We start from the raw sequence: 16,630 nt of genomic DNA on the forward strand, positions 1-16,630 counted from the left end.
CAAAGTAACATGCTGATTCTGGATGGTGTAAAAAGGTGTATAGAGGACTGGGGAGAAATGGAATCTCTCTACAGACTTCAGGACACAGTTGATTTCTGTCAGGCCCTGTGTATATTACACCTCAAAGTAACAGGTTGATTCAGGATGGTGTAAAAAAAGTAGTATAGAGGACTGGGGACAAAATGAATCAATCTACAGACTTCAGGACACAGTTGTATTCTGTCAGGCCCTGTGTATTTTACACCTCAAAGTAACAGGCTGATTATGGATTGTGTAAAAAAGGTTTATATAGGACTGGGGAGAAATGGAATCTCTCTACAGACTTCAGGAAACTGTTGTATTCTGTCAGGCTCTGTGTATTTTACACCTCAAAGTAACAAGCTGATTCTGGATGGTGTAAAAAGGTTTATAGACTGGGGAGAAATGGAATCTTTCTACAGACTTCAGGACGCAGTTGTATTCTGTCAGGCCCTGTGTATTTTACACCTCATAGTAACAGGCTGATTCTGGATGGTGTAAAAGAGGTGTATAGAGGACTGTGGAGAAATGGAATCTCTCTACAGACTTCAGTACACAGTTGTATTCTGTCAGGCCCTGTGTATATTACACCTCAAAGTAACAGGCTGATTCTGGATGGTGTAGAAAAGGTGTATAGAGGACTGGGGAGAAATGGAATCTCTCTACAGACTTCAGGACACAGCTGTATTCTGTCAGGCCCTGTGTATTTTACACCTCAAAGTAACATGCTGATTCTGGATGGTGTAAAAGAGGTGTATAGAGGACTGGGGAGAAATGGAATCTATCTACAGACATCATGACACAGTTGGATTCTGTCAGGCCCTGTGTATTTTACACCTCAAAGTAACAGGCTGATTCTGTATGGTGTAAAAGAGGATTATAGAGAACTGGGAAGAAATGGAATCTCTCTACAGACTTCAGGACACAGTTGTATTTTGTCAGGCCCTGTGTATATTACACCTCAAAGTAGCAGGCTGATTCTGGATGGTGTAGAAAAGGTGTATAGAGGACTGGGGAGAAATGGAATCTCTCTACAGACTTCAGGACACAGCTGTAATCTGTCAGGCCCTGTGTATTTTACAACTCAAAGTAAAAGGCTGATTCTGGATGGCTTAAAAGAAGTGTATAGAGGACTGGGGAGAAATGGAATCTCTATAGACTTCAGGACACAGATGGATTCTTTCAGACCCTGTGTATTTTACACCTCAAAGTAATAGGCTGATTCTGGATGGTGTAAAAGAGGTGTATAAATGACTGGGGAGAAATGGAATCTCTCTACAGACTTCAGGACACAGTTGGATTCTGTCAGGCCCTATTTATTTTACACCTCAAAGTAACAGGCTGATTCTGGATGGTGTAAAAAAGGTGTATTGAGGAGTCGGGAGAAATGGAATCTCTGTACAGACTTCAGGACACAGTTGTATTCTGTCAGGCCCTGTGTATTTTACACCTCAAAGTAACAGGCTGATTCTGGATGGTGTAAAAAAGGTTTATAGAGGACTTGGGAGAAATGGAATCTCTCTACAGACTTCAGGACACAGTTGGATTCTGTCAGGCCCTGTGAATTTTACACCTCAAAGTAACAGGCTGATTCTGGATGGTGTAAAAGAGGTGTATATAGGACTGGGGAGAAATGGAATCTCTTTACAGACTTCAGGACACAGTTAAATTCTGTCAGGCTCTGTGTACTTTACACCTCAAAGTAACAGGCTGATTCTGGATGGTGTAAAAAAGGTGCATAGATGACTGGGGAGAAATGGAATCTCTCTACAGACTTCTGGACACAGTTGGATTCTGTCAGGCCCTGTGTATTTTACACCTCAAAGTAACAGGCTGATTCTGGATGGTGTAAAAAAGGTGTATGGAGGACTGGGGAGAAATGGAATCTCTCTATAGACTTCAGGACACAGTTGTATTCTGTCAGGTCCTGTGTATTTTACACCTCAAAGTAACAGGCTGATTCTGGATGGTGTAAAAAGGTGTATAGAGGACTGGGGAGAAATGGAATCACTCTACAGACTTCAGGACACAGTTGTATTCTGTCAGGCCCTGTGTATTTTACACCTCAAAGTAACAGGCTGATACTGGATGGTGTAAAAAAAGGTGTATAGAGGACTGGGGACAAAATGAATCAATCTACAGACTTCAGGACACAGTTGTATTCTGTCAGGCCCTGTGTATTTTACACCTCAAAGTAACAGGCTGATTATGGATGGTGTAAAAAAGGTTTATAGAGGACTGGGGAGAAATGGAATCTATCTACAGACATCATGACACAGTTGTATTCTGTCAGACCCTGTGTATATTACACCTCAAAGTAACAGGCTGATTCTGGATGGTGTAAAAGAGGTGTATAGAGGACTGGGGAGAAATGGAATCTCTCTATAGACTTCAGGACACAGATGGATTCTTTCATACCCTGTGTATTTTACACCTCAAAGTGACAGGCTGATTCTGGATGGTGTAAAAGAGGTGTATAAATAACTGGGGGGAAATGGAATCTCTCTACAGACTTCAGGACACAGTTGGATTCTGTCAGGCTCTATTTATTTTACACCTCAAAGTAACAGGCTGATTCTGGATGGTTTAAAAAAGGTGTATTGAGGAGTCGGGAGAAATGGAATCTCTCTACAGACTTCAGGACACAGTTGTATTCTGTCAGGCCCTTTGTATTTTACACCTCAAAGTAACAGGCTGATTCTGGATGGTTTAAAAAAGGTTTATAGAGGACTTGGGAGAAATGGAATCTCTCTACAGACTTCAGGACACAGTTGGATTCTGTCAGGCCCTGTGAATTTTACACCTCAAAGTAACAGGCTGACTCTGGATGGTGTAAAAGAGGTGTATATAGGACTGGGGAGAAATGGAATCTCTTTACAGACTTCAGGACACAGTTGAATTCTGTCAGGCTCTGTGTATTTTACACCTCAAAGTAACAGACTGATTCTGGATGGTGTAAAAAAGGTGTATAGAGGACTGGGGAGAAATGGAATCTCTCTACAGACTTCAGGACACAGTTGGATTCTGTCAGGCCCTGTGTATTTTACACCTCAAAGTAACAGGCTGATTCTGGATGGTGTAAAAAAGGTGTATAGAGGACTGGGGAGAAATGGAATATATCTATAGACTTCAGGACACAGTTGGATTCTGTTAGACCCTGTGTATTTTACACCTCAAAGTAACAGGCTGATTCTGGATGGTGTAAAAGAGGTGTATAGAGGACTGGGGAGAAATGGAATCTCTCTATAGACTTCAGGACACAGATGTATTCTTTCAGACGCTGTGTATTTTACACCTCAAAGTAACAGGCTGATTCTGGATGGTGTAAAAGAGGTGTATAAATGACTGGGGAGAAATGGAATCTCTCTACAGACTTCAGGACACAGTTGGATTCTGTCAGGCTCTATTTATTTTACACCTCAAAGTAACAGGCTGATTCTGGATGGTTTAAAAAAGGTGTATTGAGGAGTCGGGAGAAATGGAATCTCTCTACAGACTTCAGGACACAGTTGTATTCTGTCAGGCCCTGTGTATTTTACACCTCAAAGTAACAGGCTGATTCTGGATGGTTTAAAAAAGGTTTATAGAGGACTTGGGAGAAATGGAATCTCTCTACAGACTTCAGGACACAGTTGGATTCTGTCAGGCCCTGTGAATTTTACACCTCAAAGTAACAGGCTGACTCTGGATGGTGTAAAAGAGGTGTATATAGGACTGGGGAGAAATGGAATCTCTTTACAGACTTCAGGACACAGTTGAATTCTGTCAGGCTCTGTATATTTTACACCTCAAAGTAACAGGCTGATTCTGGATGGTGTAAAAAAGGTGTATAGAGGACTGGGGAGAAATGGAATCTCTCTACAGACTTCAGGACACAGTTGGATTCTGTCAGTCCCTGTGTATTTTACACCTCAAAGTAACAGGCTGATTCTGGATGGTGTAAAAAAGGTGTATAGAGGACTGGGGAGAAATGGAATCTATCTATAGACTTCAGGACACAGTTGGATTCTGTTAGACCCTGTGTATTTTACACCTCAAAGTAACAGGCTGATTCTGGATGGTGTAAAAGAGGTGTATAGAGGACTGGGGAGAAATGGAATCTCTCTACAGACTTCAGGACACAGTTGTATTCTGTCAGGCCCTGTGTATTTTATACCTCAAAGTAACAGGCTGATTCTGGATGGTGTAAAAGAGGTGTATAGAGAATTGGGGAGAAATGGAATATCTCTACTGACTTAAGGACACAGTTGTATTCTGTCAGGCCCTGTGTATATTACACCTCAAAGTAACAGGCTGATTCTGGATGGTGTAGAAAAGGTGTATAGAGGACTGGGGAGAAATGGAATCTCTCTAGAGACTTCAGGACACAGCTGTATTCTGTCAGGCCCTGTGTATTTTACACCTCAAAGTAACAGGCTGATTCTGGATGGAGTAAAAGAGGTGTATAGAAAACTGGGGAGAAATGGAATCTCTCTACACACTTCAGGACACAGTTGTATTCTGTCAGGCCCTGTGTATATTACACATCAAAGTAACAGGCTGATTCTGGATGGTGTAGAAAAGGTGTATAGAGGACTGGGGAGAAATGGAATCTCTCTACAGACTTCAGGACACAGCTGTATTCTGTCAGGCCCTGTGTATTTTACACCTCCAAATAACAGGCTGATTCTGGATGGTGTTAAAGAGGTGTATAGAGGACTGGGGAGAAATGGAATCTATCTACAGACATCATGACACAGTTGGATTCTGTCAGGCCCTGTGTATTTTACACCTCAAAGTAACAGGCCGATTCAGGATGGTGTAAATGAGGTGTATAGAGAACTGTGGAGAAATGGAATCTCTCTACAGACTTCAGGACACAGTTGTATTCTGTCAGGCCCTGTGTATATTACACATCAAAGTAACAGGCTGATTCTGGATGGTGTAGAAAAGGTGTATAGAGGACTGGGGAGAAATGGAATCTCTCTACAGACTTCAGGACACAGTTGGATTCTGTCAGGCCCTATTTATTTTACACCTCAAAGTAACAGGCTGATTCTGGATGGTGTAAAAAAGGTGTATTGAGGAGTCGGGAGAAATGGAATCTCTGTACAGACTTCAGGACACAGTTGTATTCTGTCAGGCCCTGTGTATTTTACACCTCAAAGTAACAGGCTGATTCTGGATGGTGTAAAAAAGGTTTATAGAGGACTTGGGAGAAATGGAATCTCTCTACAGACTTCAGGACACAGTTGGATTCTGTCAGGCCCTGTGAATTTTACACCTCAAAGTAACAGGCTGATTCTGGATGGTGTAAAAGAGGTGTATATAGGACTGGGGAGAAATGGAATCTCTTTACAGACTTCAGGACACAGTTAAATTCTGTCAGGCTCTGTGTACTTTACACCTCAAAGTAACAGGCTGATTCTGGATGGTGTAAAAAAGGTGCATAGATGACTGGGGAGAAATGGAATCTCTCTACAGACTTCTGGACACAGTTGGATTCTGTCAGGCCCTGTGTATTTTACACCTCAAAGTAACAGGCTGATTCTGGATGGTGTAAAAAAGGTGTATGGAGGACTGGGGAGAAATGGAATCTCTCTATAGACTTCAGGACACAGTTGTATTCTGTCAGGTCCTGTGTATTTTACACCTCAAAGTAACAGGCTGATTCTGGATGGTGTAAAAAGGTGTATAGAGGACTGGGGAGAAATGGAATCACTCTACAGACTTCAGGACACAGTTGTATTCTGTCAGGCCCTGTGTATTTTACACCTCAAAGTAACAGGCTGATACTGGATGGTGTAAAAAAAGGTGTATAGAGGACTGGGGACAAAATGAATCAATCTACAGACTTCAGGACACAGTTGTATTCTGTCAGGCCCTGTGTATTTTACACCTCAAAGTAACAGGCTGATTATGGATGGTGTAAAAAAGGTTTATAGAGGACTGGGGAGAAATGGAATCTATCTACAGACATCATGACACAGTTGTATTCTGTCAGACCCTGTGTATATTACACCTCAAAGTAACAGGCTGATTCTGGATGGTGTAAAAGAGGTGTATAGAGGACTGGGGAGAAATGGAATCTCTCTATAGACTTCAGGACACAGATGGATTCTTTCAGACCCTGTGTATTTTACACCTCAAAGTGACAGGCTGATTCTGGATGGTGTAAAAGAGGTGTATAAATGACTGGGGAGAAATGGAATCTCTCTACAGACTTCAGGACACAGTTGGATTCTGTCAGGCTCTATTTATTTTACACCTCAAAGTAACAGGCTGATTCTGAATGGTTTAAAAAAGGTGTATTGAGGAGTCTTGAGAAATGGAATCTCTCTACAGACTTCAGGACACAGTTGTATTCTGTCAGGCCCTGTGTATTTTACACCTCAAAGTAACAGGCTGATTCTGGATGGTTTAAAAAAGGTTTATAGAGGACTTGGGAGAAATGGAATCTCTCTACAGACTTCAGGACACAGTTGGATTCTGTCAGGCCCTGTGAATTTTACACCTCAAAGTAACAGGCTGACTCTGGATGGTGTAAAAGATGTGTATATAGGACTGGGGAGAAATGGAATCTCTTTACAGACTTCAGGACACAGTTGAATTCTGTCAGGCTCTGTGTATTTTACACCTCAAAGTAACAGACTGATTCTGGATGGTGTAAAAAAGGTGTATAGAGGACTGGGGAAAAATGGAATCTCTCTACAGACTTCAGGACACAGTTGGATTCTGTCAGGCCCTGTGTATTTTACACCTCCAAGTAACAGGCTGATTCTGGATGGTGTAAAAAAGGTGTATAGAGGACTGGGGAGAAATGGAATATATCTATAGACTTCAGGACACAGTTGGATTCTGTTAGACCCTGTGTATTTTACACCTCAAAGTAACAGGCTGATTCTGGATGGTGTAAAAGAGGTGTATAGAGGACTGGGGAGAAATGGAATCTCTCTATAGACTTCAGGACACAGATGGATTCTTTCAGACCCTGTGTATTTTACACCTCAAAGTAACAGGCTGATTCTGGATGGTGTAAAAGAGGTGTATAAATGACTGGGGAGAAATGGAATCTCTCTACAGACTTCTGCACACAGTTGGATTCTGTCAGGCTCTATTTATTTTACACCTCAAAGTAACAGGCTGATTCTGGATGGTTTAAAAAAGGTGTATTGAGGAGTCGGGAGAAATGGAATCTCTCTACAGACTTCAGGACACAGTTGTATTCTGTCAGGCCCTGTGTATTTTACACCTCAAAGTAACAGGCTGATTCTGGATGGTTTAAAAAAGGTTTATAGAGGACTTGGGAGAAATGGAATCTCTCTACAGACTTCAGGACACAGTTGGATTCTGTCAGGCCCTGTGAATTTTACACCTCAAAGTAACAGGCAGACTCTGGATGGTGTAAAAGAGGTGTATATAGGACTGGGGAGAAATGGAATCTCTTTACAGACTTCAGGACACAGTTGAATTCTGTCAGGCTATGTATATTTTACACCTCAAAGTAACAGGCTGATTCTGGATGGTGTAAAAAAGGTGTATAGAGGACTGGGGAGAAATGGAATCTATCTATAGACTTCAGGACACAGTTGGATTCTGTTAGACCCTGTGTATTTTACACCTCAAAGTAACAGGCTGATTCTGGATGGTGTAAAAGAGGTGTATAGAGGACTGGGGAGAAATGGAATCTCTCTACAGACTTCAGGACACAGTTGTATTCTGTCAGGCCCTGTGTATTTTATACCTCAAAGTAACAGGCTGATTCTGGATGGTGTAAAAGAGGTGTATAGGGAATTGGGGAGAAATGGAATATCTCTACTGACTTAAGGACACAGTTGTATTCTGTCAGGCCCTGTGTATATTACACCTCAAAGTAACAGGCTGATTCTGGATGGTGTAGAAAAGGTGTATAGAGGACTGGGGAGAAATGGAATCTCTCTAGAGACTTCAGGACACAGCTGTATTCTGTCAGGCCCTGTGTATTTTACACCTCAAAGTAACAGGCTGATTCTGGATGGTGTAAAAGAGGTGTATAGAAAACTGGGGAGAAATGGAATCTCTCTACACACTTCAGGACACAGTTGTATTCTGTCAGGCCCTGTGTATATTACACATCAAAGTAACAGGCTGATTCTGGATGGTGTAGAAAAGGTGTATAGAGGACTGGGGAGAAATGGAATCTCTCTACAGACTTCAGGACACAGCTGTATTCTGTCAGGCCCTGTGTATTTTACACCTCCAAATAACAGGCTGATTCTGGATGGTGTTAAAGAGGTGTATAGAGGACTGGGGAGAAATGGAATCTATCTACAGACATCATGACACAGTTGGATTCTGTCAGGCCCTGTGTATTTTACACCTCAAAGTAACAGGCCGATTCAGGATGGTGTAAATGAGGTGTATAGAGAACTGTGGAGAAATGGAATCTCTCTACAGACTTCAGGACACAGTTGTATTCTGTCAGGCCCTGTGTATATTACACATCAAAGTAACAGGCTGATTCTGGATGGTGTAGAAAAGGTGTATAGAGGACTGGGGAGAAATGGAATCTCTCTACAGACTTCAGGACACAGCTGTATTCTGTCAGGCCCTGTGTATTTTACACCTCAAAGTAACAGGCTGAATCTGGATGGTGTAAAAGAGGTGTATAGAGGACTGGGGAGAAATGGAATCTATCTACAGACATCATGACAAAGTTGTATTCTGTCAGGCCCTGTGTATATTACACCTCAAAGTAACAGGCTGATTCTGGATGGTGTAAAAGAGGTGTATAGAGGACTGGGGAGAAATGGAATCTCTCTATAGACTTCAGGACACAGATGGATTCTTTCAGACCCTGTGTATTTTACACCTCAAAGTAACAGGCTGATTCTGGATGGTGTAAAAGAGGTGTATAAATGACTGGGGAGAAATGGAATCTCTCTACAGACTTCAGGACACAGTTGGATTCTGTCAGGCTCTATTTATTTTACACCTCAAAGTAACAGGCTGATTCTGGATGGTGTAAAAAAGGTGTATTGAGGAGTCGGGAGAAATGGAATCTCTCTACAGACTTCAGGACACAGTTGTATTCTGTCAGGCCATGTGTATTTTACACCTCAAAGTAACAGGCTGATTCTGGATGGTGTAAAAAAGGTTTATAGAGGACTTGGGAGAAATGGAATCTCTCTACAGACTTCAGGACACAGTTGGATTCTGTCAGGCCCTGTGAATTTTACACCTCAAAGCAACAGGCTGATTCTGGATGGTGTAAAAGAGGTTTATATAGGACTGGGGAGAAATGGAATCTCTTTACAGACTTCAGGACACAGTTAAATTCTGTCAGGCTCTGTGTACTTTACACCTCAAAGTAACAGGCTGATTCTGGATGGTGTAAAAAAGGTGTATAGAGGACTGGGGAGAAATGGAATCTCTCTACAGACTTCTGGACACAGTTGGATTCTGTCAGGCCCTGTGTATTTTACACCTCAAAGTAACAGGCTGATTCTGGATGGTGTAAAAAAGGTGTATGGAGGACTGGGGAGAAATGGAATCTCTCTACAGACTTCAGGACACAGTTGTATTCTGTCAGGTCCTGTGTATTTTACACCTCAAAGTAACAGGCTGATTCTGGATGGTGTAAAAAGGTGTATAGAGGACTGGGAGAAATGGATTCACTCTACAGACTTCAGGACACGGTTGTATTCTGTCAGGCCCTGTGTATTTTACACCTCAAAGTAACAGGCTGATACTGGATGGTGTAAAAAAAGGTGTATAGAGGACTGGGGACAAAATGAATCAATCTACAGACTTCAGGACACAGTTGTATTCTGTCAGGCCCTGTGTATTTTACACCTCAAAGTAACAGGCTGATTATGGATGGTGTAAAAAAGGTTTATAGAGGACTGGGGAGAAATGGAATCTATCTACAGACATCATGACACAGTTGTATTCTGTCAGACCCTGTGTATATTACACCTCAAAGTAACAGGCTGATTCTGGATGGTGTAAAAGAGGTGTATAGAGGACTGGGGAGAAATGGAATCTCTCTATAGACTTCAGGACACAGATGGATTCTTTCATACCCTGTGTATTTTACACCTCAAAGTGACAGGCTGATTCTGGATGGTGTAAAAGAGGTGTATAAATAACTGGGGAGAAATGGAATCTCTCTACAGACTTCAGGACACAGTTGGATTCTGTCAGGCTCTATTTATTTTACACCTCAAAGTAACAGGCTGATTCTGGATGGTTTAAAAAAGGTGTATTGAGGAGTCGGGAGAAATGGAATCTCTCTACAGACTTCAGGACACAGTTGTATTCTGTCAGGCCCTTTGTATTTTACACCTCAAAGTAACAGGCTGATTCTGGATGGTTTAAAAAAGGTTTATAGAGGACTTGGGAGAAATGGAATCTCTCTACAGACTTCAGGACACAGTTGGATTCTGTCAGGCCCTGTGAATTTTACACCTCAAAGTAACAGGCTGACTCTGGATGGTGTAAAAGAGGTGTATATAGGACTGGGGAGAAATGGAATCTCTTTACAGACTTCAGGACACAGTTGAATTCTGTCAGGCTCTGTGTATTTTACACCTCAAAGTAACAGACTGATTCTGGATGGTGTAAAAAAGGTGTATAGAGGACTGGGGAGAAATGGAATCTCTCTACAGACTTCAGGACACAGTTGGATTCTGTCAGGCCCTGTGTATTTTACACCTCAAAGTAACAGGCTGATTCTGGATGGTGTAAAAAAGGTGTATAGAGGACTGGGGAGAAATGGAATATATCTATAGACTTCAGGACACAGTTGGATTCTGTTAGACCCTGTGTATTTTACACCTCAAAGTAACAGGCTGATTCTGGATGGTGTAAAAGAGGTGTATAGAGGACTGGGGAGAAATGGAATCTCTCTATAGACTTCAGGACACAGATGTATTCTTTCAGACGCTGTGTATTTTACACCTCAAAGTAACAGGCTGATTCTGGATGGTGTAAAAGAGGTGTATAAATGACTGGGGAGAAATGGAATCTCTCTACAGACTTCAGGACACAGTTGGATTCTGTCAGGCTCTATTTATTTTACACCTCAAAGTAACAGGCTGATTCTGGATGGTTTAAAAAAGGTGTATTGAGGAGTCGGGAGAAATGGAATCTCTCTACAGACTTCAGGACACAGTTGTATTCTGTCAGGCCCTGTGTATTTTACACCTCAAAGTAACAGGCTGATTCTGGATGGTTTAAAAAAGGTTTATAGAGGACTTGGGAGAAATGGAATCTCTCTACAGACTTCAGGACACAGTTGGATTCTGTCAGGCCCTGTGAATTTTACACCTCAAAGTAACAGGCTGACTCTGGATGGTGTAAAAGAGGTGTATATAGGACTGGGGAGAAATGGAATCTCTTTACAGACTTCAGGACACAGTTGAATTCTGTCAGGCTCTGTATATTTTACACCTCAAAGTAACAGGCTGATTCTGGATGGTGTAAAAAAGGTGTATAGAGGACTGGGGAGAAATGGAATCTCTCTACAGACTTCAGGACACAGTTGGATTCTGTCAGTCCCTGTGTATTTTACACCTCAAAGTAACAGGCTGATTCTGGATGGTGTAAAAAAGGTGTATAGAGGACTGGGGAGAAATGGAATCTATCTATAGACTTCAGGACACAGTTGGATTCTGTTAGACCCTGTGTATTTTACACCTCAAAGTAACAGGCTGATTCTGGATGGTGTAAAAGAGGTGTATAGAGGACTGGGGAGAAATGGAATCTCTCTACAGACTTCAGGACACAGTTGTATTCTGTCAGGCCCTGTGTATTTTATACCTCAAAGTAACAGGCTGATTCTGGATGGTGTAAAAGAGGTGTATAGAGAATTGGGGAGAAATGGAATATCTCTACTGACTTAAGGACACAGTTGTATTCTGTCAGGCCCTGTGTATATTACACCTCAAAGTAACAGGCTGATTCTGGATGGTGTAGAAAAGGTGTATAGAGGACTGGGGAGAAATGGAATCTCTCTAGAGACTTCAGGACACAGCTGTATTCTGTCAGGCCCTGTGTATTTTACACCTCAAAGTAACAGGCTGATTCTGGATGGAGTAAAAGAGGTGTATAGAAAACTGGGGAGAAATGGAATCTCTCTACACACTTCAGGACACAGTTGTATTCTGTCAGGCCCTGTGTATATTACACATCAAAGTAACAGGCTGATTCTGGATGGTGTAGAAAAGGTGTATAGAGGACTGGGGAGAAATGGAATCTCTCTACAGACTTCAGGACACAGCTGTATTCTGTCAGGCCCTGTGTATTTTACACCTCCAAATAACAGGCTGATTCTGGATGGTGTTAAAGAGGTGTATAGAGGACTGGGGAGAAATGGAATCTATCTACAGACATCATGACACAGTTGGATTCTGTCAGGCCCTGTGTATTTTACACCTCAAAGTAACAGGCCGATTCAGGATGGTGTAAATGAGGTGTATAGAGAACTGTGGAGAAATGGAATCTCTCTACAGACTTCAGGACACAGTTGTATTCTGTCAGGCCCTGTGTATATTACACATCAAAGTAACAGGCTGATTCTGGATGGTGTAGAAAAGGTGTATAGAGGACTGGGGAGAAATGGAATCTCTCTACAGACTTCAGGACACAGTTGGATTCTGTCAGGCCCTATTTATTTTACACCTCAAAGTAACAGGCTGATTCTGGATGGTGTAAAAAAGGTGTATTGAGGAGTCGGAAGAAATGGAATCTCTGTACAGACTTCAGGACACAGTTGTATTCTGTCAGGCCCTGTGTATTTTACACCTCAAAGTAACAGGCTGATTCTGGATGGTGTAAAAAAGGTTTATAGAGGACTTGGGAGAAATGGAATCTCTCTACAGACTTCAGGACACAGTTGGATTCTGTCAGGCCCTGTGAATTTTACACCTCAAAGTAACAGGCTGATTCTGGATGGTGTAAAAGAGGTGTATATAGGACTGGGGAGAAATGGAATCTCTTTACAGACTTCAGGACACAGTTAAATTCTGTCAGGCTCTGTGTACTTTACACCTCAAAGTAACAGGCTGATTCTGGATGGTGTAAAAAAGGTGCATAGATGACTGGGGAGAAATGGAATCTCTCTACAGACTTCTGGACACAGTTGGATTCTGTCAGGCCCTGTGTATTTTACACCTCAAAGTAACAGGCTGATTCTGGATGGTGTAAAAAAGGTGTATGGAGGACTGGGGAGAAATGGAATCTCTCTATAGACTTCAGGACACAGTTGTATTCTGTCAGGTCCTGTGTATTTTACACCTCAAAGTAACAGGCTGATTCTGGATGGTGTAAAAAGGTGTATAGAGGACTGGGGAGAAATGGAATCACTCTACAGACTTCAGGACACAGTTGTATTCTGTCAGGCCCTGTGTATTTTACACCTCAAAGTAACAGGCTGATACTGGATGGTGTAAAAAAAGGTGTATAGAGGACTGGGGACAAAATGAATCAATCTACAGACTTCAGGACACAGTTGTATTCTGTCAGGCCCTGTGTATTTTACACCTCAAAGTAACAGGCTGATTATGGATGGTGTAAAAAAGGTTTATAGAGGACTGGGGAGAAATGGAATCTATCTACAGACATCATGACACAGTTGTATTCTGTCAGACCCTGTGTATATTACACCTCAAAGTAACAGGCTGATTCTGGATGGTGTAAAAGAGGTGTATAGAGGACTGGGGAGAAATGGAATCTCTCTATAGACTTCAGGACACAGATGGATTCTTTCAGACCCTGTGTATTTTACACCTCAAAGTGACAGGCTGATTCTGGATGGTGTAAAAGAGGTGTATAAATGACTGGGGAGAAATGGAATCTCTCTACAGACTTCAGGACACAGTTGGATTCTGTCAGGCTCTATTTATTTTACACCTCAAAGTAACAGGCTGATTCTGGATGGTTTAAAAAAGGTGTATTGAGGAGTCTTGAGAAATGGAATCTCTCTACAGACTTCAGGACACAGTTGTATTCTGTCAGGCCCTGTGTATTTTACACCTCAAAGTAACAGGCTGATTCTGGATGGTTTAAAAAAGGTTTATAGAGGACTTGGGAGAAATGGAATCTCTCTACAGACTTCAGGACACAGTTGGATTCTGTCAGGCCCTGTGAATTTTACACCTCAAAGTAACAGGCTGACTCTGGATGGTGTAAAAGATGTGTATATAGGACTGGGGAGAAATGGAATCTCTTTACAGACTTCAGGACACAGTTGAATTCTGTCAGGCTCTGTGTATTTTACACCTCAAAGTAACAGACTGATTCTGGATGGTGTAAAAAAGGTGTATAGAGGACTGGGGAAAAATGGAATCTCTCTACAGACTTCAGGACACAGTTGGATTCTGTCAGGCCCTGTGTATTTTACACCTCCAAGTAACAGGCTGATTCTGGATGGTGTAAAAAAGGTGTATAGAGGACTGGGGAGAAATGGAATATATCTATAGACTTCAGGACACAGTTGGATTCTGTTAGACCCTGTGTATTTTACACCTCAAAGTAACAGGCTGATTCTGGATGGTGTAAAAGAGGTGTATAGAGGACTGGGGAGAAATGGAATCTCTCTATAGACTTCAGGACACAGATGGATTCTTTCAGACCCTGTGTATTTTACACCTCAAAGTAACAGGCTGATTCTGGATGGTGTAAAAGAGGTGTATAAATGACTGGGGAGAAATGGAATCTCTCTACAGACTTCAGGACACAGTTGGATTCTGTCAGGCTCTATTTATTTTACACCTCAAAGTAACAGGCTGATTCTGGATGGTTTAAAAAAGGTGTATTGAGGAGTCGGGAGAAATGGAATCTCTCTACAGACTTCAGGACACAGTTGTATTCTGTCAGGCCCTGTGTATTTTACACCTCAAAGTAACAGGCTGATTCTGGATGGTTTAAAAAAGGTTTATAGAGGACTTGGGAGAAATGGAATCTCTCTACAGACTTCAGGACACAGTTGGATTCTGTCAGGCCCTGTGAATTTTACACCTCAAAGTAACAGGCAGACTCTGGATGGTGTAAAAGAGGTGTATATAGGACTGGGGAGAAATGGAATCTCTTTACAGACTTCAGGACACAGTTGAATTCTGTCAGGCTATGTATATTTTACACCTCAAAGTAACAGGCTGATTCTGGATGGTGTAAAAAAGGTGTATAGAGGACTGGGGAGAAATGGAATCTATCTATAGACTTCAGGACACAGTTGGATTCTGTTAGACCCTGTGTATTTTACACCTCAAAGTAACAGGCTGATTCTGGATGGTGTAAAAGAGGTGTATAGAGGACTGGGGAGAAATGGAATCTCTCTACAGACTTCAGGACACAGTTGTATTCTGTCAGGCCCTGTGTATTTTATACCTCAAAGTAACAGGCTGATTCTGGATGGTGTAAAAGAGGTGTATAGAGAATTGGGGAGAAATGGAATATCTCTACTGACTTAAGGACACAGTTGTATTCTGTCAGGCCCTGTGTATATTACACCTCAAAGTAACAGGCTGATTCTGGATGGTGTAGAAAAGGTGTATAGAGGACTGGGGAGAAATGGAATCTCTCTAGAGACTTCAGGACACAGCTGTATTCTGTCAGGCCCTGTGTATTTTACACCTCAAAGTAACAGGCTGATTCTGGATGGTGTAAAAGAGGTGTATAGAAAACTGGGGAGAAATGGAATCTCTCTACACACTTCAGGACACAGTTGTATTCTGTCAGGCCCTGTGTATATTACACATCAAAGTAACAGGCTGATTCTGGATGGTGTAGAAAAGGTGTATAGAGGACTGGGGAGAAATGGAATCTCTCTACAGACTTCAGGACACAGCTGTATTCTGTCAGGCCCTGTGTATTTTACACCTCCAAATAACAGGCTGATTCTGGATGGTGTTAAAGAGGTGTATAGAGGACTGGGGAGAAATGGAATCTATCTACAGACATCATGACACAGTTGGATTCTGTCAGGCCCTGTGTATTTTACACCTCAAAGTAACAGGCCGATTCAGGATGGTGTAAATGAGGTGTATAGAGAACTGTGGAGAAATGGAATCTCTCTACAGACTTCAGGACACAGTTGTATTCTGTCAGGCCCTGTGTATATTACACATCAAAGTAACAGGCTGATTCTGGATGGTGTAGAAAAGGTGTATAGAGGACTGGGGAGAAATGGAATCTCTCTACAGACTTCAGGACACAGCTGTATTCTGTCAGGCCCTGTGTATTTTACACCTCAAAGTAACAGGCTGAATCTGGATGGTGTAAAAGAGGTGTATAGAGGACTGGGGAGAAATGGAATCTATCTACAGACATCATGACAAAGTTGTATTCTGTCAGGCCCTGTGTATATTACACCTCAAAGTAACAGGCTGATTCTGGATGGTGTAAAAGAGGTGTATAGAGGACTGGGGAGAAATGGAATCTCTCTATAGACTTCAGGACACAGATGGATTCTTTCAGACCCTGTGTATTTTACACCTCAAAGTAACAGGCTGATTCTGGATGGTGTAAAAGAGGTGTATAAATGACTGGGGAGAAATGGAATCTCTCTACAGACTTCAGGACACAGTTGGATTCTGTCAGGCTCTATTTATTTTACACCTCAAAGTAACAGGCTGATTCTGGATGGTGTAAA

This window comes from Dendrobates tinctorius, unplaced genomic scaffold, assembly GCF_039654945.1.
Source record: "Dendrobates tinctorius isolate UK_male_01 unplaced genomic scaffold, ASM3965494v1 ptg000036l, whole genome shotgun sequence".
In the NCBI taxonomy this organism is placed as follows: domain Eukaryota; kingdom Metazoa; phylum Chordata; class Amphibia; order Anura; family Dendrobatidae; genus Dendrobates; species Dendrobates tinctorius.